Consider the following 24,051-nt stretch of genomic DNA (forward strand, 5'->3'; position numbering starts at 1 on the left):
AAAGACCTGAACACAAGCAATGTTCAGCTAAACAAACAGCCTTGTACCAGAGAGCTAAGAGAACAATGAGAAGGAAATACTAAGTTTGTCAAAAAATAAGCCTATTAAGTATATATGATTGTTAAAAAATGAAAAAATGCATGTAACAGAAAATGTAATAAAAAGGTCCTTTAAAAATATCAGGAAAACTCGTCTCAGATGCTAGGCTTCTTGCAGTTATTATGTTCATTATTTGGGCTAAATTGTACAGTTTATCAGATGTTCTGTATTGTTATTGTTATTGATTGATCCATAAAATATGTCACTTAGTCAGGGGTCGTCAGAAAAGGGGTAACGGAAAGAGGTAGGGAACCACAGGTGTAGGCTATATGGCAGTTTGGCTGTATGAGCATCCAGCATCACTGAGTGTGAAATGCTGAATGCTCGCTGGTTTAGTCAATCTTACTTATTTTAAACTTTATCTCAAATTGTGATGTTTAAATATAAATCCATGGCACTGTCCATGGTGGTAGAAAGGCACACCTCATTGTAATCCACATTTCTCCCTCTTGGACCAATCCTGTTCTCACTATGCTTCCACTGGGTCATTTGTTCAGCCGCTTCCAAGACGTGTCATACCACTGTTATGCTGATGTTACACAGATCTACTTCTTTGCTAAAGCTCCCTCCCTCCATGACTGCTCAGCTGCCACCAAAGACTGGACGTCTCTTAATTCCCTCCACCTAAATCCAGACAAAACTGAAATAGTCTGCTTTGTTTATGTAAGTCATATAGAGTAACTTAAACCTGTTTCATAACCAGCTAAAACCCCTTGTAGCAGGTTTAACTGATGAAATAATACATATCATGATATAACACCATAAAGGGGTCATTCTGCACCATGACTCCTAATCCAGTGCTTATTTGTAATGTGATATGTTTATATTGCAGTGTCGCTCCTTCAATACTTCATCCTTGATTAGTGTGTGACAGCGCGTCACACTGTGTCTCCACACAGAGTGATTTTGAAACTCTGCACCTCTGCAGCAGTGGCGGGATAAAGGTGAAACTGTAATGTTTGTGATTAATTATTAGATTATGCAAAGGGTAATTAAAATATCAGTCAATATTTACTGGGCCATATGCCACGGGCGCCTTTGCAGCCATGGCTCACCAGTGAATTTTAATATCCCGAACAGGGGGTGAAAGGCACCCTTTGGCAGGTATCTCCCTAATGCTCTTAACCATCTGTCGACGCTCAGCCCACTTCCACACTAACAGAATGTTTTGTTTATGATAACAGTGTTAATTCAACACAGGCTTAGGTGCAAAGTGGCACAGTTGAGCTTTAGCACCATTTTATTCCACAATATTTGCATTTGGCGTTGTGCCTGCCCAGCAGCACTCCTCCCCTCTCCTCCTCTCCTCAATCCACGGAAGATGACATGCAGCGAACAATGAGAGTCCAAAGGAGGCTTAGCACATATTCTTCTGCATGCTGTGTTTCCTTTTTGTTCAGAGTTTCTATTTATGTGTGGATTATCACTGCTCTCTGCAGCACAATGGAGATATGGGTTCTTCTCTACTCTCTGTCATCTCCTCTCTCCTCTCCTCTACATTACTTTCTTCTCTCCTCTCCTCTCCTCTCCTGATTCATCTCCTCTCCTCTCTTGTCTTCTCTTCCCATCTCTCCCCATCTCTCCCTCTTCTCCTCTCCTCTACTTTCCTCTCCTCTCCCTCTTTGGGTTGGAAAAAAGCTCTAAGCCCCACACTTCCTGTCCAAAGTCTAAGAAAGCCACTTCAAAGACTCCAGCCCAAGATGATTTATGGGAAATGAATTTCAGAAAGAAGACTTTTTTCCCTCTTTTCTGGTGCCCTAGGCTCTTAGTGGTAAGCTCTGCTTGTTAACCCAGATTTAGATCTCTACCCCGATGGAGCCCATAAAAGTGGTGTGGATTTATATAATGTGGAGCGCAGCCACGTGCCTCAGGTCCCCTCGCTCGCTGTGCCTCTCCTCCATCTCCCGTCCAATTGAGACCCGACGGTCACTTTTTTAAAGCTGCGATGGAGGCTCGGCACCACCTGGGCCACATCAGCTCTACAAGACCACACACACTACAGTATGAGCTCGACAGAAGTCCAGGTTTAATTCCACAGGTTTATGGTGGAATTAACCTCTAGATGGAAAATAATAAGAAAGTTAAAAGTGAGTTGTGGGTATTTTTTGACAAAATAATCTTGAACTCAAGCTCCACTTAGTAGCTTTTTCCAGAACTGTTAACTCATGTGAGTCCATGATGACCGTTTCTTCCATCTTGCCAGCTTCTGACAAACATTGCACAAAATCGCCTCAACTTGTTGCTGAATGTGTATAAAAATTTTCAATGCCCCATCGATAACTTGAGCAGAACAGAACAACTGAGGAGTTTCATCCCAAAGTTTCGACGTCCACCAGTAAAAATACTGAAAGCTCCTTTAACAAAAAGGAGTTAAAGAGTGATCAGCCACTTGACATATTAACTGATGAAATGTAGGAAGCAAAAGTTCTTCCCAAACTAGATTTATTGCAGAAAGAGGTCTGTAATATTTACAAGAAACAATTGTATGCTCATTTCCTTGAAAGAAAATATATAAACTGGTAGTAATTATCATAGGGGAAATTCCTTGAAAGAACGGCCTCATAGAAACCCAAGTAAATATTAACAATATTGGGACAAATTCCGAATTTTTGCATGCTGAGTCGACCCGCTGTGCACTGGCTAAAGCAGTGTTTCTAAAAAAAAAATGGAGGTACTTGCTGTAAATGCTGCAGGCAGTCTGTTTTGAGAGAGAGATTAAAAAAATATTAATTTAAAAAAGATCAGTCATGTATACTTCCTAAAATAATTATACTATAATAAGTTCAATTAAAATAATGCAAATATAAGTTGAATAAATCGCACTCTGTATTCGATATTCCTATTTTCAAATCGTTGCCGTAAAACCTCACAGAAGAAGAAAATGAACAGTTTTGATGTTGAATGACACATGAAAATCAATAAAATGGATTTGTGGTTGAAATGTAGCAATACTGCTGAAAACACAGAGGAAGTGCAAAAGAAAATAAAGTCAAAACAGAAGCAACAAAATACTGTCAGTATCAGGAAGAATATGTTTTATTGTGCTTTCACAGTTACAAGGCTGTAAGTACAGACACTGAGGGTGCAGAGCTGCATTGTACCTCTTTATATAGGCTTCTTTTTCCACCAAAAATGGAAAAAAAAGATTTTTGCTGGTCAGGGGGCACTTGGTTGAAAAAGTATGTTAAAGTGGGTACGTTATTGAAAAAAGTTTGAGACCACTGGACTAAAGAACCCGTGATGTGCTGTCAGTTTTCACCCTCCGTAGTGCTTTCCAGTATGAGACAGACAGAATCCTGCTGATCCATTCTTTAAGACTGATCTAAATAGTTTTCTCTCCTGTGTTATAGAATAGGTGAAAAAACGTTTTTGAAACCTAACTGTTTGTTGTTGTAATACTCATTTTGGCCACAAGAGGCTGAAGTGCACTACTACCCCATCTGTATGAACGCTTTCAGTCCTTTTCAGAACATGGGTATGAGTATTACAATAAAGACTTATAATTATGATCCTGACAAATGAAAATTAACTTTTTTACACCTGTTTACAGAGATGAAAAAGAAAAACTGTACAATCCTCGAATAAAGTTGCTTTTCCTCACCTGGCAAAACCGTTTTTTAAACCTCTTTTTAAGTTGAAACAGAAGAGAAAATCAGGATGGATCAACACAATTTTTCTCACTTGCCACTCAAGGCCTCCATAACAAGAAGAGATGCTGGTGAGCCTTCGACAGGGTCATCGAGTTGAGGGTCCAGGAAAGGTCCTTTGTGATGTGGAAACCCAGAAACCTAAAGCCGGCCGCAGGTCGCCTTCCATGGAATCTGCCATGTTGAACCGCCATGTTTCTACAGTAGCCTTGAACGGACAAACCAACACTTAACAACCCTACACACCAGACTTTTAAAAGATTTGATTTCTCAAATCTCAATCTCAAATTTCTCAAGGGTTGACTTGTACTCTGCGTAAAATTTGAGGATTACAGTAGCCTGCATATTGGCATTCATTCCTTATATTGATTGCTCTGAAATGTGGATGGAAGTTCAGAGCAGAAGTCATTATTTTCTCCATCCGGGATGAAGAAGGGTAACTGCTGTACTTGAAGATCCTGCCAATCACCAAATCAGTCAAAAAGTATCTTAGCCTTTTAGAGGAGCTCCCCTACTACGCACTCCACCATTAGGTGTGACTCTGTGTGTGTGTGTGTGTGTGTGTGTGTGTGAGTGTGTGCACGCTTCCAAGTGCGCTGCGCACCTCCAAATCGAACCCTTTGGACCGGAGTCAAGAGACTGCCCTCCCACCGCCACCTGGCATCATTAAAGGCTCTGATCCTCTAATCAACACCAACAAACACACTCCCCTCCTCCTCTATCCATCCTCCCCTCCACCTCTCCATCCTGTGGCCCAGCCCCGGGTCTGGCAGCCTGCTGTGGAGAGCAGAGTAGTGGATGTTTTGTTGGGGGGTTGGGGGTGGGGGAGGGTGCTGCTAACCAGGTGGGTGATGATGAGAGCAGAACCGGCAGACAGCATGCTGGGTGGTGGTGGTGGTGTTGGAGGAGCTTGGAGAGAGAGGCAATGCAGTTCCACTCACATCCGTGATACTTGTGGTTGTTTTCTGCTAGACTAGTTGGCCAGGGCTGGATTTTCGGATTCGTGAAGCAGGAAGAGGTTGCTTGTGTCATCTAGAAAACGTGCTGCTCAGAACTCAAACAAGCTTAACATCAAACGTTTTTCAGCGTGCGTTTGCAGGGAAAAGAGGAGGGTCAGGTGTATAATTTGAGACGCGCAGGGATCCAAACAAAAACACAAAAAGCCGTAACCAAGAGGAGAGAGTGACTCAGCCTCGGGACTCACTGTTGTGCTCTCCAAAACCCAAAGCCGGGGGAAACAAAAACACTGGGTTCTCTCTTTAGTTCTCTCCAAATGTGTGTTAACCTTCTCCAACTGCTCACTCTGAGTGTAAAGAGTGATGAGTCTGGGGGCCCCGAACAGCATTTTCCCATCACTGTTATGGCACAGTCCACCCTTAGGTGACAAACGGGCTCATTTAATGCCCCCCTCCCCCCAACTGCCACACATATGTACACACATCAACACACCCGGATGCTAACTGGAGGGAAAGCTGCAGTGTGCAAACAGCTGGCTGCTGTCTGAAGCATAATTAGTGGTTAATAAAAGAGGCTAATAAGGACTTACTTTCAATAGTCAATAGCTAAATGAATTGTCTGGCAGAGTGATTGGACTGATAAAATGTGTGACCTACACCTGTCCTCCAAAGCTGTTCTGTTGAAATAAAGTGCTGACGGAAAGGGAAAGAGGACATGGAATGCAGTTTCTGTAGAGTTACACAGTTTAGAGTTGTTCTGTAACGCTGCTTATGTAATTAGTTCAACAAAAATAACATTCCCATTAACCTCAGCTGTACTTTACATATAACAAACAAGTATCAGGTACAGGTAATGTGCTTTTTACAAGTACAAGTATCAAATGAGTAAAATGTGTTCGACCCATATCAGTTTCACACTTAGAGTAACAATTTCCAGTTACTCAGTATGGATACGAATACAGATAATGTAGTTGATTAAACAGATACAGATAAGGGGGTGCTCGCTCTTCCCTCATCACTCATCATGTGTTCTCTGTGTTCTGTCTAGTTTCATCCTTTGTGCGTCTAGACCGTACTTTATTTTTAATACTGTTTTATTTTAAAATTATTTACAGAGACCCAACAGTTCCCACCATGAGCAAGCGCTTGGCGGCGGCGGCAAGGAAAAGCGTCCTTTTAAAAGGCAGAAACCTCAAGCAGACCCCAGCTGTTGGTGGGCTGTCATCTACCTCGACCGGTTGGAGTTAGAGAAAGAGAGAGTGGGGGCAGAGGGGGGTTTACCTTTAATACTGGATAAACCTACAGTAAACAGCCTTTCATCTCAGCTTCATTTTTCTGATATGCCCCTTACAGCAACTTTTCTGGTAGATATTCTCACACTGATTTAAGATCGATCTTACCTGTGCTTCAGCATGCAAGCATAGTCCCGGCTTCACAAACACTTCAAATAAAGCTGCTCTTTGTCGGGTCTATAGCGGGGACATATGGAGAAAAACACATCCTATGTTATGCTTTGCACATACATAACACAGCTGGGCTGCGGAAATATTACTTCACAGACATTACATCGAAATTTTAATTCACTGACTGCACAGTTACCAAGTGCTTTCCAGTGTTTATGACATCATGTTCTGATTAGAGTAACAATCACGGACTACTTAACGTTACCATAATGACGGTCTATAAACACTACATGCACCTTATTGACTGTTAAGATATCAAGTGACAACTCATCTTCCAGTTTATCCCCCCACTGCAGTTCTCTGACAAATATACGGTAACTCTAACTTGAACCTGATCCTGTCCACTCCCATGCTGTCCTCAGTGACCTCATCTCAACCACGGCTCGTATCTATTCTGTGTGTTCAGCTCTGCATGCTACCTGGCCTGTTGTTGCTCACTCACTGTGGCTGCTGCCTTCCCACAGCCTGATCACTGCTATGATTTATCCTCAGCACCCGAGGGCTAGAACACATAAATATATATTTAAAACCTGTAAACTCCCACCATCCATAAAAATGATTAAAGTCCCTATTTTGGTTAACTCCGTGCCCTCCCACCACAACTGGGTTTGATTTGTCAGTGTAAACCAGATGCAGGTGATGTTCCACGCTCTCTTCCAGGGATGCAGTAAATCAAAACCAGGACAGGTTTGAATCTGATGAGCTCTGCGACGAACCTGATACCCACTCAGGTCTTGGCCAGGACCTGTAGACATACCTATGGACTTAGAACTATAGATTCTTCTGAGGTCTGCGCTGTGCTGTCTTCACCCTGAACTCAATGTTACAGCTCACACTTGTTTTATTACCACCTAGTAAGCACTAATTCAGCCAGGGACGCAAAATGATGCAAGCCAAAGCAATCGGCTGAGTGTGGGTAGCTTTCATCGCATTTCCATTTACCAGATAGCTGTGATCCTGCGCTGTCAGCTTTAAAAAGCTTATCAGCTGGGGAGGCACAGGAGCAGTGTCGGCCTTCAGACACAAAAAATTAACATGTTATTCATTTTAATGGTTATAAAAGTTCTCCTTAGGAGTAGTAAATTTGCTCCCTGACATTGAGGATTTTTTTCTAAATTTGGGATGAGTTGATATCCCTGCCCCAAAATAACTGGATACTTTTACCCGAACTAAACTGTTTTGACATTTAAGGTTTAAAGCTGCACTAATTATTTTTATTTGTATTTTAATTACAAACCTACTGGTTTAAATAATTTATATAAACAATTATTTTAAATAAACTATTTACCGTCTTTGCTCAGCAAGAGTTTTGTGCAAAAGGAATTAAAGGCCTGTCTCAAGTATAGGGATGTTGAGAGTTCAGTTAAGTTTTATTAAGCCAACGCTTTAAACAAGCACCGTTTCTTTTTTTTCAGCACACACAGTGAAAAGCTATCGCACTGTGAGGAGATATTTAAGAACAGTGTATTGGATTAGAATCACATACCTAGAAGCCAGATATTGTCTCAGGAGTCGGAGGGGACTAAAGGAGAGTGAATATTGGACATGGACTCTGCTCGTGGGAAACACGTTAGCAGTGATGATATGTTAATGCTGTGTTTACAAATGCCTCAAGTCAATGAATGCAGCTTTAAGATCATAAAACTTCAGTCTGATTTGGAGAGAAAAAATTGAAAGACATTCCACTCAAAAAAGGATTTGGCTTATTGTTACTTCACTTGCACATGCAGGTACAAGCAGGATTTTGTGACATCACAACTAGTTTGGAGGCCAATCATGATCCAATATGTAATATTAACTTCTATAAATGCAGTTTGGAAACTTCAAGCACACATACACATACAAACACTATATCAGACAAATTAGAATTCAAAGCAGAGTATTTTTATATGTGTGGAAACATGTCTGGAGGGCATCTTTAATGTTTGCTGCTCACCTTGAATCTAAATGGAGACATCCTGTTTCACAGGATGGTGTCACTCGCAAATCATAGTGCTCGCAGAAACCAGGAATCTGGCCAGTGTCAACATCCACCCATACACATCATTTTTATCTATCTTTATTTAAAAACCATTTATGTTAAAGAAACCACAACAGTTTGTATGTTTTCTTAACACATTTTCCTAATTCATGCATTTGTTGTTGTAACTGTCTGTCAATGTGTAATTAGATGTTTGGCCTGAGAAAAGATGTGATGATACATCATATATTGTAAATACTACGCTGTCATGTTATGAAGCGAATAAGTCACGGGGATACATTTCCACAAACATGTCAGTCAGTAGTAAAACTGTTTAATAAAAAATGACAGAGAGAACTCCTCAGGCAATAGCAGCAACAGCGTGGCCAAATTAACATGAGCATCATTCCAGTTGTCAAGCCCATTCTCCACTTTATTGGTATTTTTAAGTCAGGATAAACCTGAGGAATGGAACAACCATTAAAACAAACAATGATTCTGTTTTCTCTGGCAGATGACTGCTTTTTGGGGGGAAAGAGAAGAAAAAGAGAAGAAAAAAAAGAAGGGAAAGAAAACCACCGCGGCTGCTTTTCTGGCAGGGCCGTGAGATGAGGTGGTAGGGAGCCGAGAGCGGTGCTCGTGCCAGCACATCCACATGTCATCTCTGTTTAGACACACCTTGGAGAATGTGACCTCTTTCCAAGCCTGGCCTGGCAAGGGGTCCGCGGTGGAGGGAGGAAAAGCCCCGGATTGTGGCTAACCTGTGCCAGAGAACTGCCTCCCACTGTGTGCACGCATGCATACGTGTGTTCATGACTCACTTCATGGATGCATTTGCGTGCGGGTTTGCAGATTAATGACATGGGCTCTGGCACGTCAAGCCCTCACTGCTTTATGGTGAACCATCGGTGGGCCTCATCACAGTGTCGGCGCCACCATCTTAGCTCAAAAATCCTCCCCTTTGCCAACTTAAGACTTATTTTTCGGCAATTGTGACGCTTGTTTAGGAGCAGAGGTGGCACGAGTGAACACACACTGCCGACGGTAAAACACTTGAGGGGAAAAAAACCATGTCAGAAATTACCCGTCACAATAGTGGATTTGAGATGGCAGCTTAGCAGTCAGGGGGCACCCACGGTGTCCTGGGGTTGTGGGAAGACAGTAGGGGATGCGGCGCAGAGTAGACAGGCAGGCGAAAAGGCATTCACCTGTGTACGAGAGGGATAAGCAAGCCGCCAGCCACACAAAGTACAGACACAGCAGAATCCTACTCCCTGCCCGCCATTTGGCCTCCGGCAGCGAGGGATAACTGAATTACAGTAGCAGCAAAAAGCTAATCTCACTTCCTCTGTGGGGGTCGCGTGTGTGTGCACTTGTGCGCCTGTCTGCGGGGTGTTGTGAGCGTTCGTTTGTGAGGCCATGTGCATTCGTTCAGACTCAGCATGGATTTTGGAAAGCATGTCATCCTGACAGTGAGAGTGTATGTTTACTAGATGGAGATGAAGGCTTGCATCCAACTGTCCTGCAGAGACCAGAAGGTGAGGAGTAATGGAGGTGAGGAGTATGCGGTTGTCTGCGTGTGCGTATGCGAGAATGTGTGTGTGTGCAGCTTGTTTACATACTCCGTGCGTGTGTCCACCTGTTAAAGCACACCAACTGCTGTCATTCAACTTGACGAGCTGTCATCTAACATGAGGCTGAGTCAACGAGCGTTTGTAAAGCCTCCATAGATTTCCAAGAAACAGATGGAAAACAGGAAAATGAATAAATAAATAAAAGAAAATTTTGATGTTCCCTGTGATTTTGAACAGGTTTTGTTTACATGTTTAGTCTCGTTCTAGTCGACGCCAGCCATGGCCACAGTGAACATATGCAGGCAGTGTCACAGTTCATCACTGTTATTTCCAGCGGTGTAATAAAAGTCTCTAAAGCTTGGGACAAACCTGAAGATGAGCTGAAACCTTCAAAGGCTGGACAAATCACACATAATGATTGTTTCCAGCAGATTGCACAGATTTGTCTTTTGTTTTTAAAGGTCAGAAAAGAGCATAAACATTACAACCTTACACACTGAACCAGTGGTCCGTAACCTCTGAAGTTCTGGCAGTAAACGACCCAAACCGCAAATCCATCAACAGTGACGTGTTCTTGTACCAAAACAAACATGAATGACAACTGGCAGCTTGCACTGTTTACATGCAGTGACATATTTCTGCTAAAAAGGCTAAAAAAAGGAGGAAAAATTTTAGTGAGTAAAGCCTAGCCAAGCCTGCAGACTGTAGCTCAGTTTCTTGTCTTATCGGTTGTGGTAGGTCTTTGATCTTACTATGTAGAGGCATTGACTCTCTTGCCACAGTTCCAGTTTTCCAGTACACTCTCATACCACAAATCTGTTTGCTCGCCATTCTTCTTCTCCTTTTGTTTGTTTACCAGTATATCTACATCAAATGGCACACAAGTGATGTCATTGGTCTGTGGTAAAGATATACTGTAATATAGTCCAGGAGATTATTATTATTTTTGGTGTTTTTTTCATATCAATTTAAATTACTCCTTCATATACTATTAACATAATATAAACACAATTCTATTTAATTTTTTTTTACTTTGATTGGTGTAAAATAATGGCAAAGGATTGACAGGAGAGCAGATGATATAAAAATGTACAGTAACTTCTGGATTTTTTGTTGTATGTAAAACGTTAGATGACAATACCAGCAGTGGCCCCAAGCCAGTTTGTTTGTAACAATTGTTTGCTGTATGTTTTAGCTGTGTGTGCATGCTAACATACAGGCATATTGTTCACCATCTTAGGAATTTGGTCATAAACCGATACACAAAAGTCATAGAGAGGACATCATGGTCAGACGTTGGGCCGACAAAGAACAGGTCTTTGACACCGGAGACTGGGGTTTGCATCCAGTTTTAGGCCACTAAGGGTGCTTTGACTCCTTACCTGAACTCTGGTGCGTTTGCCTGTTTGTTGCTGACTGCTGTGGAAGCTGTTGATTGACTGAACAGCAGGACTGTCAGGAGAGGTTGGTCTCAGTCTGGTTCCAATTGTCGTTTGTGGTGTGAAAGCGTCCCTCAGTTCCTCAGTGAACAGAAGGTGAAATGTAACTATCCCCTTCAATATTACAGCAAGACTCCTTGTTTCCCTGTCTGACTCTGTCTGTTTGTCATTATTTGACACATGAGGTCCAGCTGCAGTCTCAGCTGACAGCGCTCAGAATCAGCTTTTGCTTTGTGAGCTCTTTGTAAAATAAGAGAATATAAATAAACACATATGGTTTAGTCAAATGCAGCTTGATGATCATAAAAAGAATGCACCCATCGTCCAATGAATGGGTTACCTGTCAGTGTATATATTTATTCATGTTTACTCCTCTTGGTTTGTTTGTAATAAGTCAGTATGAACGCTAAACAAAGCAGAACTAAACCGCAACAACCTATGTCCAACTGAACCAAGCAAAGTTCTCCTACTACTGCCAGCTTTTCCAATATTTATTCATGGTTGCGATCTTACACTGACCTTAACCAAGTGCTCTGAGCAGCCTAAACAGATCAGGCAAAATTTGAGTCATGTTTTTTTTTTTGCCCACAAATGAGAGTTCTCAGATACCAAGATATTTCCTTGTCAGGTTGTTATAAATCATACATTACATTGTATTTCCTACATAGTGTATATTTAAAGCCAATTACTGACTAATCTATAAAGGTTTGTATCAAATTATTTTGAAAATTAGATTAAAGGCACTCTGGCCCCTCAGTTGCCCCTCTCAGGTCACATAAGGGCATAAATGATGACCGGTGTCTCATTGGGTCTATCCTGGTTAAATAAATATATATATATCTATATATATATAGATATATATATCCTTCTGCACAAACATAATTCCATTGTTTCAGTCAAATGCAGTGAAGAATTTGGAAAAGTTGCATTTTAGAGCCGTAAGAAACAGGCAATCTCTTCATCACCCTTCCCTCGCATCCACCTTGGAGCCTGAACAGCAGAGTGTTGGCGTCTGCTCCAGCAGCATGGTCAGAACCGGCTGACTGGGTTAGGCTGGAGCCCAGGTTATCGTCCAAACCTCTGAGAAACGTAGCGTGAGTGTGTGTTGTTCCGCCACAGTCTCGCTGCAGTTTTATGGTGGGTTCAGCGTGTGATGTGGTTGTGATGTAGAGGTAGGACACGTTGTCGTTCTCCCACACTGAGGACTCAGCGATGTGAGATTTCAGTGTTTGTCTACGTGTGAATGCTTTCTTGTGTGTGTTTACATCTGTGTGAACATTGTGAGCTGTGTTTGCCGCTAAATGTCAGGAGCTGGCAGATCAGGGACGTGAGTGAACGGCAGCGAGCACCTCCTGCATTCCAAAACCATTTGGTTGGCAAAGATATAGTTGGCCATGGATTTGACAGTCTGGCTTCTGGAATGATATGATGAACTGAGGGTGAAAGTATGGAAATTACACTGCTGTAGCAGGACGGCCTGGTAATAGGTTATTTCAGAATTGAGCTTGGGTTTTGAGACTACATGTCTACAACTACCTTAACATGCCCCTGTTTGTAGCCATTATTACAACCTGGCAACGTGAAGTTTGAAGACAGTGGGTATTCACCAGACGAGGAGGGTGTGACACTTCATCTACTGGTCAGTATTCATACTATTACTTTAGTAACACGCAGAAGTCTGAAGAAAACTTACGGATTTTGATTGTTCTTGAACATTGTTGGAAATATTTGGAAACAATGAAGTACACAATACAAAATATATATGGTCCAGTTGCTTTTAGGCGTTTTAATGCTGAAATGTTACATTTTGTTATGTGATATTGTATCAAAACCACTATTGATTTTTGATTATGGAACCCCTAACTGCTAGATAGCAGAATGTAAACTGTGATGTGACTATGATGTTATAGAATATATTTATGCATATTGTGGACAGTTTTCCTAAAATTATATTAAAATAAATAATAGCCCAGAACGGACTAACCAAACAGTGGTTCCAGATAGGAGTGTTAGACACAGACACATACAATGTACCGTGGCAGCAACATACCTGGTTCGATTCTGGGGAATTTTGCAATTTCATCCCCCTCCCTCTCCCCAAAAGAAGCACCAGTTCTATAAATGATGGTGTAAATAAGGCTGGAAATCTGTGGACTGGAGGGTCAGATACAGGAAAAGGGAATAATAATGGATTGATCTAATATTGACAGATGAGGTGTTATGGCTCCAAAGATAGACTCACTGTGTGCACTGCTGAACTACCAGTCCCTGCTTTTGCAACTATCAAAATTTCTGACCCTATTTAGGGGGTCAGCATTTTTGACAAAAGCTACAAATAAACAGTATGTGGCTAGTTAACACCTCTCCAGTAGCCATACAGCTGAAATCCAGTCCGTCTAAACTCGTCCAACAGATTCTCTTACTAAAGCAGGGCTGTTGTGTTTGGCTGCCCTTAACAAAGAAATGCTAATGTGGTGTCAGCACAGAGAGCCTCTGATGGGATGCAAAAGAGCGTTCCCTTACTTCAGACATGCCGCTTTCTGTCCCTGCGTGTTCAATGAAAATATTTCCTTACGCAGCTTTTCAAGCACAGCTCACACGCAGAATTTGACCTCCACTTTCCTCATCAGTGGGATCAGACTGTTTATCATATGGTCCTATCTGAGTCACACTTGTTTGCACTGCTGGTCAGCCACAGAGCTCCAATCTGTTCGGCCCGTTCTCAAGCCAGGAGGGGGGGAAAAAATGTCTCCAGGTCAACATTTCTTGCTCTAAAGGTGCAGCTTGTAACAATTTATATCTCTCAAAATGAAGGTTAAGCGCTTTATAGGCAATATCACCTTTTTGATCAAATTATGTGCAAGAAGTTAGAAAATTATAATGCAAAGATATTCACTAAAATTACAGCAATATGTCTAATTCACCTAATAGTGTTGAACTGAAGTTGTGTTGCTGCAGCTGTGATGTTCCCATTCATTTCAACCATACCACTAAGTCAAAGCAGACACTCTCTTTTATTTGCATCATACAGAAAATTGGAAGCAGAAGTAGTGAGGGAGTTCTTTTATTTCCCTTTGATTCTTATGCTACATCTTTGTGATCTAATTTTATTCATTTATTTCTTTTTAGATGAAACAGTTTTTCACATTCACAGCTCCCTCCTCACAGGTCGATAGCGGGCAGCTCGGAAAAGCCTTCTGTGTATTTCAAACGGCCAGACTGAAGGCAGAGAAACCACCAGAGGAAGAGAGAGAGCTAAACCCTCGTGCGATAAAAACGTCCTCTTAATCTTACCTTGAAAGCCACGACAGAGGGGAGCCTCCCCTCGGAAAGAGAAACAGGCGGATTATTTCCATTTGAAAGAACATGCCAAATTACACAAACGTGTTTTCAGCCGCTCTATTCAAAAGTGGCAACAGATGGAGGCTGGTCGGTGTTGTGAACAGGTTGGAGTTGACGGTCCACCGCCGCTGTGTTTCCTGTGTCTGCTGGTGTTTATCAGCACACACAGGTAGCCCAAGAATCCATTATACAGAGCGCAGATCTTATTCAGCCGTACTCAAAGAGAGATGCCTGCCCAGGTGTGTGCTGTCTTTCACAGATTTCTTTTCCTTTTCCTGTTTTGAATACAGACTATGGACTTAAAATGTAGCAGCTGCTGCATAACTTATCTCTACAGGAGTTTGGAACAAAGTGCAGCGAGTGATTAGACAACTGAGGAAGGAAGCTGGGAGCTAGGTGAGTGTTGGTGGAGATAAATGGAAGCTGAAGGTTTATTTTAGCTGCTGTCGGGGGGCCAAAACGTGTATCTGAGAGCTCAGGTGCCATACTGACTGAGTACATCGAAGTGTTCTTGAATCTTCAACAACTTTTATCACACACATACATACCTGTGTTCATTTGGATATAGGTTTTGATTTAGATTTAGTCATTTAATTGAAACCTCAGTCACATTGTTGATTATTGTTAGTTTTAGTTCATCAGTGGAATTCTAGTCTCATTCATGTGTTATTAATCCTTGTTTCTTCCAAGCTTTTTACAGCTGTTGTCATCTTTTAATGTGTTAAGCTACCATGGTTACAGGTATAAGCAGAAAAGGGACTTTTTACTTGTTTATACCAGACTGTAACACAAACACAGTGTTCTTGTTCCTCTCTGAAGTATTTTTTCCTTTGTAATACAGTACAGTCATTCCCAAACAGGCTGTTCTCTCACTTGTTCTCTAAAATACCTTTCACTGTCTGGTTCAAAAGCTACTCCTGGTCAGGGAGTGTATACCAGTCCCTCCAGACAAAAACGTTGAGCCATACGTCACAAAATCCCCTTACTGGTTTCTAATTTTGAAGGTACAGACCTTGCAGACGTGTCCGACGCAAATGTGTCACATTTACCCTGTCCATACAGTGTTATTTTTATCCTCACAGAAACTAGCCTTCAATTTCTTATTAATTATTGTCCCGCAATTTCGTTGCAATTGACGCGACAAGCATCAAATTTTGAAAAAGGCCACAACAATCCCCAAAAAAGCCTGCAAAATCTTGGAAGGACAGATAAACTCACTATCATTGCCCGGCATAGATAATCTCCCAGAACTTGGACGTTTCAGTCACAAATCTGCTTATAACATTATAAATAAATGTTCAAAAAACAAGGCTAAATTCAGGCTAAATGTCTTGGTTTAGCTTAAGACCAGCAGCTGAATAACATTAACAAAGTGATAACCTTAAGTAAACATCGAGTTATACCGAATTCTTCAGCCTTCACACATAGCTGTAAACAGGAAGTTCTTATTTCAGTGCATAAATGTATTTTAATGGTATGTCTGCTCATGGTTTTACCCAATGTAAATAAATATTAGATATGTCATTGTCAATATGTCATTTGTTCAAAGTGGGATATTACCTCTTTTTTCCCAGTGGTAAAATTATTTAGTCCTTATATCTGTTACTTTTTCTTTATTTGAACTGCTAATTAGCTAACATCACACTACTGAATGGTGCTGCTTATTAGTGCAACAAGTCACGCAGCAATTCAGAGAGTTTGGATGGAGGATAGGGTTTTATTACATTATTTTTATTCATTGATTAAAGAACAATTAAAAAATAGCTTTTGTTTTCAAGGCCATTGAATAGTTTTCATTGGCTGAACTCATACATACAGTGTGCTCTCCTGGTTTAGGGAGGCCAGTCATAAGGACGGACTGTTTGCAACAGACGCCTCTCTACACCTCCTGGTTTTAATTATTCCACACACACAGTTCCCTCTTCTTTGCCCTCCATCCATTCTCTTCACCAGCTTGGATGAAGAGTAGTAATCAAGAGCCGACAGCAGACAAGAGGCCATTTACTCAGGTGAGGAGCAGGGAGATGGGGGCCACTTCAGGAGATGCAAAGCGTAGCCCAAGGGTGCCACTCAATCATCCCCAATCAGGAAAACCCCCAAGAGGCCTCAGAGCAACATATTGCATCCTTGCTTTTGTCTGATATGCGTTTCTGAGGTGAAACATGCCTTTTCGATTATAAGAATCTTATTCACCAAACTTGTTTTTAATATTTTCTGCTCTCCCATGGATAGAGCGGGCTAAAACGAGGGGGGAAAAAGCAGTGAGGGCTTTCCAACAGAGCTGCCCCGGGTCGCAGCAGCACCTCCAGGCCCAGCTGATGAAGATACAACCCAGAAGAGGCTCTTCTCCCTCCTCCTCCTGCTACTTCTCTCCCTTTTTTCTCATTTCAATGTGGCCAGGAGAGGAAAGAAGAAGAAGAAGAGGGGGAAGGAAAAAAAAAAGACAGGCATTGAAGTCGATCCCTCTGTGAATAAAGCAGCCTCTGAATCCAATTTCGGTGAAAAGAGACAGAGTCAGCATGAGGGTGGTGCCGTAAAGAGGCAGGTACAAGCAGATGAATCGGGAACAGGAGAAGCCTTGGGTTGAAGAGATCAAAGATAGTGTGGAAAAGAGAAGAAGAAGGAGAGACTGTTGAATTATTTTGGAGGTGTTTGAGGGGTATTTTCCATCTAGCGTGTCTAACCTCAGAGGGGCATGTTCTGCCAGTTCTCACTGCATGCCAGCCGCACTCGCACACGTAAACGGGGACACACACAAAAGGGCTTTAGCTTCTCTTCTGGGAGACTTTACCTTTCTCTTTGCAGCAATTCAAATTTCCTGGATGGCGGGAACGAAGGCTTTTCGAGCCTTTCGAAAGCCCTTTTGACGTGTGCTCTCTTATGCTGAAGTCTGTTCCAGTAAATAGTCACATCCAAGCAGGGTGTATGTTGTAGGTGGAGGAGCAGGGTCAGAGTGGGCTGTGTCTGCTTAAATCCAGTTAAATGTGTCTAATCTAATGTCAATGAGAAATGAGGCACCTCTGAACCCTGAGTGGAGGTGGTGACCCAGAACCACCATATGGCTCCACAGCACCTATGGCCCTGGACAGAATCCAACCAGCCGTGTGTGTGTGTGTGTGTGTGTGTGGACAGGCTAGCTGTAACAGCTGTCTCCTGTAAAGCTCTCTGGGGAATGGCTGACCTTATGTTTTTCAGGTGATCTCAGTTTCTCTCTCTCTCTCTCTCTCTCTCTCTCTCTCTATTTTTTTTTTCAAAGTCAACAAATGTAATCTTTGTCTTCTTTTTTTGCACCCCAGTTATTAAAGTTTATTACAGAAGTTGCCACTGCATCTCTATTAATCAGGGTTCCCATGGGGTCCTGGAAAACCTGGAAATTTAGATTCTACTTTTCTGGTCGTGGAAACACCTGGAAATTGGAAACACCTTTTTCACAGCAGCCATTTAGACATAAAATAGTAGGGTAAACAAGGTGTTACCAGTTAAGGATTGAATGGAACAGTCAGATCCAACACTCATGTTGGATCACTGCAAAGGCTCTGCCACACTAAATGGAACAGAGCCTTAATTAGTGTCACTGGTCTGTATTTACCCTAATATTTCATGTCAAAATGGCTGCTGTGAAAAAGGTCAGTTGTAGTGAGAACAGCCAAGCGTGCGACGATAGCGAGCTAACACAGAACTAACATGTCCCATAAATAATGGCCAGTGTTTGCGAGCAAGTGTTATCCTGGATTGTAGAGAAAAACTCCAGAAAGGTCCTGGAACACAATTTCTTAAAAAGAGTGGGAACCCTGTTAATAAGCATAGAAGATCCCAAAGCCCAAATCTTTCCAGAGGTTACAAGATCAAAGCTCTACTTTGCTGCCTACACATTATGCATATGCACATACACACACAGTACATGCTTCCCAATAAATAACAGTGCTAAACTTACTTACATACAGCACCTTTCAAAATAAAGTTACAAAAATTATTTAAACGAAAGCGAAAATAAATAATATTTTATTTTGGTGTTTTCATTTATCGCACTGATTTCATAGTGCAAAAACAATACATACAATAGGTAATTATACATTGCCTACATTATACATATTAGGACTGAAAAAAATACAACTTAACTAACATTAATAAAAGGTCTCTGAGGGCCCATGACTACACCTTTTAGCTGTGATAGATATGCATACTACTATACATACAGGAAGCCTTTTACACTACAGAAACATCAAAACCCATAACCAGCCTCCACTGAATACATTGTGATGCTATATGTTTCTTGAATCTTCTTTGAACTCTTTTTACTGCTTTGTTTTACTGTGTCATATCCCCATTTATGCCAAAACCTGAGAACACCTCCGGGTACACCTTTTGGTTTGAAGCTCTCTCTGAATCCCCTCCTCTCCCCAAACACTATTGAGGGGCTGGAGACATCTTCATATGTCCAACAAGTATGATCCAGCTATCTTCTTTTGTAAAGTATTGGTGGTCCTGTTAGGTACAAAAGAAGAACCATTATATTCCTGCAGAGAGAAGCGGCTAACACATTAACAAATAGAGTACACAGTGAAACTTAATCTTTCTGACGGATTTCATCTGTGTTTTTTGACAGACTTTTTTTAAAAATAAATAATCCAAGCATGAAAGTAGCTACTGTCTTTTACATAAAATATAAGGACCCTTCCAGGAAACAAGCAGCATGAATGCACTCTCCTTTAAGACCACAGTGATTTAAGCAAAGAATGATCATTTAGAGAATAGCTGATCAACTAATTGATTAATCGACTAATCATTGCAGCTGTATGTCTATTAACACCTGTATTATGTTTGGTGTTCCTGCTGGGATCTGGTTTGTGACTTACCACCACATGGTGTCTCTGTGGTGCAGCCCAGAAAGGTGCGAAGCAAGTGCTGCAACTGTAGCCCCCCCATCACTATTCAGAGACTGTCCGTCAAAGAGAAACATAAGGGGTTAACTGGATGAAAACTGTGTGCTTACTTTCAGCTGTGACAAAAGAAAAGGCTGGGGATAGTGGTGCTTTGTTTCTGACTCTGGAGTGTGATTTGGGAATGAGATCCAGTTTCCCAGCCTGGTAAAAAACAGGTGCTCTCGCCAGTTGTTCTTTTGTCCCATTACGCTTCTTGCGGATTGAAAGTGGAGCCAGCACCTGTTCACATTCCTCAGTGGTTGTGGAAGAAATAGAAATGCAGGAGAAAGAGAAGAAACACTGGTGAAATACACAGGAACTGAAAAAATGACTGAGAGTTATAAGAGTCCTACTTTTTCTTCACATATTACTTGTTAGCTGAAGATTACTGTAAATGTTACTGCATTTTACTTTGTCTGTCTAGCCTCCGTACACCATTATAATCCTTCCAGGAAAACATCGACTCAGCAGGTTTAAACCTTTTAAATTAGCAAAACTGCTCCTGAATTGACATGTTTTTACTTCCTAGAAAAAGTAATTGTTTTAAGTGAATTGCATTTCTTTGCAAAAGAAGAACATATTCATGTCTATAAAAAAATCTAAATTAGAGTTCCAATGTCTCTACTGCAAGAATCCCAGTTGCCTGAGTTGTTATTCGAGGATGTGTATGGCGGGGTGGATCCCGGGTGTTGCTCGGCTCTGCTCTGGCCACAGCTGTGCAAAGCTGTCGAGAGGCTCTGATGTCATGTATAATGGGAGTCCGCGGGGATGGAGGGATGAGGGAAGAGTGAGGGGCCGAAACCAGATCCCTGCCCTGCGCTGTGCTGCGCTGTGCTGCTCAGACTGGGCGAAGGTTAATGTGGAGCCACCTGCTGCATGCATACTGCACATCTGATACTGTCCCACAAACAGAGACAGAATAAATCGCAAACGGGTGGCGTTTCTTTGTCGATTTCTTTACATTTTGGGCACAGAGAATGTCAATTAGGTTGAAACAAATGAACTGTGCGTGATTGTGTGTTGTGCATGTGTGAGTGCTGGAGGAAGCACGAGGAAGGAAGGAGGCTGACAGTTATGGTGACTTAATACCACTTGATATTTCATGGCTGGGGGAATGTGGCGGCACTCCCTGCTTTATGGAGCTGGCCTGGATTATTTAGTTGGATGGAGTCCTGCCCAGAGGAACAGCTGAATGATGTCATGCAGCACACACACACACACACACACACACACACACACACACACACAGCATTTTCTGTTCATCCACACAATCAAGCCGTGGACGTGCAGTTGGAGTGTGGTTTGCTCTGCAGTTTTTAAATTGTTTGAGGGTTTTTACAGAGTGGGATGTTGGATAATTGGGAAGGTGAGCAGAGAGAAGGTGGGTGGGGTTTACTAATAAGAGCCTGGGTTGATTTCACAGGCGGGAGGGCGGGGGGACGCTGGGGAGCAGATGTGTGTTTGGAGAGCGAGATGAGAGACTGAGGTGGGTGTTTTCAGGGGGCTCTGGGTTTGCCGGTAAGCTGACCTCACGGGGCATATGGTTGTGCAGATGTGTGTGTCGCGCGCTCATGTGCGGGTTTGTTTGTGCATGCGTGTTCTCGTCTGCACAAATCAATGTCTGGCCTCACTCTTAATGGATAGAATCAGGTTCTCCCCTCCTCCCCGCTGCTTGGAGAGAAGCGTGTTAGCATGCAAGGCCCTCTCTTCTCTCCTCCATATAAGAACCTAAATATGGAAACAGTGATTGGAAATTGTTTAGACAACCTGAAATGGTTTATCCTGGGGCTGTGCACAGCTCGCAGATCAAAGCAGAGGAAACATGAATCATAGAGAGTTTCTGTACGGAAACAAACCCTTCGCCTTTCTTCCTTTTGACATACACACTGGCACAAATAAGAATGTTAAGGAAAACAAAGAGAAAGACCTGAGAGAAGAGTCTGCCTCGCTGAGCTCAGTGCTCCTGACTTCTCTGTTTGAGCACACTGTACTTGACATTGTGTTGCCTGCGACTAAATTGTCTCACATTAATAAAGAGCCACCCAGAGCACCTTCTTAGACAGCCAGAGGAGGAACGTCTCAAGAGACCGCGCTCTTCAGAGATCACCCCTCTTTCTTTTTAAACTCTTCACCCTTCCTTCCCTCATCCCCTTCTCTCTCTCCTCTCCATAAAGATCATGCTCCACAGCTCTCCTGGGGAGCAGCATCTATCACAGGTTCTGCCTCCTCGGCTCAGCGATAACTGATCCACTGTCTAAAGAGCATCACTCTCCTCCAGCCATCTCCGCTTACACTCCCCCGGGACAGGCCAGGAGAAATAGTGCACGGAGCAGATTGAAAATTGCCGAATGACAGCATCGAGCCCCCGCAGACAATCCACACCGGACGACTTTAAACCTAACAAACTACCTAAATGCTTTCCTTCCATTTTTGCTCAATAAAACTCTTAGAGGGCCTTGATTAAGTATTTTGTCCTCGCTTATGTCTCCCTCCCACGCTCTAACAGAAGTGGTCCCATGCACAGACCCTCAGGCCTGGGGTCAGTCTCTGATCTCTCACCAGTCAGTCTTCAGTTTGATCTGCCGCAGTATACTTAATCTTTTCATTCATCAAGAAAAAGGGCAAAGAGGGATAAATGTCTTGTCACTGCTTGAATTAAAAATGAAAATGCCAAACCTCAGGATGTGTCACTAAGTACTCTCTTGCTCTACCTCTTCCCTTTCTCGACAGAAGTGGCTGACTCACTTTTTTAGGGAAGTGAAGCTGTGTTGATGTCATCTTGACAGACAGAGCCGTCCAGTAAAGGATGGCGTCACACATCGGACGCATCACTCGCAGATGACAGAGGTGTGAGGTGATGTCAGCATGTGATGAAATCATTATGCGGGCACATCCTCCAGCCTGTGATGTCAGCACGGCCCTAGCATGACTGAGCACCGTACAGCTATTTCCCCTCTGTTACTGAAAATGGGGTGAAACTCGGAAATACATGATGTCAGTATACCTTGCTTGTGTGTTTATCCATTACACATGGTTCTCACCATCAGTTTGCTTTGTTAACATATTTTAACTTAATTACACACCATGGAAACCTTGGATTTGGGCCTTTTATCAATATTAAACTATGGTGACAATCTTTTTCAGCCAAACAAATCTTGTTTGAGGTTAAACTGCAAAAAAAAAACAAAAAAAAAACCATCTGGGACCCTTTGGACAGCAGTTTGAATGAATAAAATTTGAGCAAACTGTCAGACTATTTTAGCATCTTTCAGCTCATTGTTTTGTTTTTTCAGGTTTTATCAACTTCATTTTTGGTCGCAACAGGTAGCTGTTGTAACAGAGCTAAAACTACAATGAATGTTGGGCTGCGCTGCTGGATGTGTAAATGGACAACTGCTCGCAAAACAACTTTAGAATAAAATGTCAATGTTGTGTTTACCGCTGATTGCACCGCCCCCATGTGGCCAAAACAATTCATTTAATGAAGGCTTAATGTAATCGGCAGGGGCTGGGCCCAAAACATTTGTCAGGAATAAAAATGCAAATGGCTCTATCTAGAGCCAGTGTTTGCTTTGTCCATTCTGAGCTACTGTAGAAACATGGCCGACCCCATGGAAGGCAACCCACTCCCCTTTGTAGATAATAACGGCTCATTCTAAGGTAACAAAAACAGAATGATTCCTATTTTCAGATTCTTACACACTCATTAAACATACCTATGGATATTATATTCCATTCTCCAGTCCTCCTGAATGTTACACACTGGACCTTTTTAAAGGGTGGCCTAATTCCTACAGGTAAAACACTATAAGAGAAGTGGGCATTGCCCAGGAAAATGCACAGAATAAAAAGATACTTGTACAATTGTAAAAGTTGTAGGGTACAAATAAGACAATTATAAAGTAACTAGTAAGTCCCTAGTATCAACTACTTGAAGCTGCATCTTCCAACAGAGATGAAATAAATCAGTTATGGCTGCTGTGTGAATAAGGTGAGTAGGTGAACAGTACACCCTGTCTTTATATTTACGACCGAAATCAGGTTGCACCTCTCAGACAGGCCCTCTCTGTGATCTGCACCTCAGACCATATCGTGTGTCGCTTTAAATATACCTCTACGGATGGTTCATTTCATGGTCACTTGAACATACAAGGCATGCAGGATTTAGCACCTGATTGTGTCACTTCCCGTGTTGCTCAAGAGAAGCAGTTTGAGCTCTAACCGGCTTAGCGTGGAGAAGAATTTCTCCTTTGTGTCCTCACGGCCGGCCGCTTGATGTGGTTCAGCCTCACGGAGTCTTGGCCATGACCCCGGGCAGGTGTGCGGACCTCCCCACAACCCATTCCCTCCCACACTTATTCACACACCTACGACACACACACACGTACTGTACATACTCATAGAGGCTCTCAGGTTTCCCTGAAATGAAAGACTGGCAAAAGATCTATCAACAGAAAAATCACGAGGTAATGACATACTTAACTCCCTGGTGTGTGCGCATGTGTGTTCACATGTGTGTATGTGCTCACTCATGTTTGCACGTGTACAAAATGCAGCCAGGACAGCCCCACCCCCCGCCCCCACCTCCCAACTCTCTTCAGCCACTCTGCAACTTTTGCCTCGCCTCATTTGCTTCGTGGTGAAGGGGC

Source organism: Morone saxatilis, unplaced genomic scaffold (genome assembly GCF_004916995.1).
Source record: "Morone saxatilis isolate NCDOM2014 unplaced genomic scaffold, NCSU_SB_2.0 Contig0, whole genome shotgun sequence".
Classification (NCBI taxonomy): domain Eukaryota; kingdom Metazoa; phylum Chordata; class Actinopteri; family Moronidae; genus Morone; species Morone saxatilis.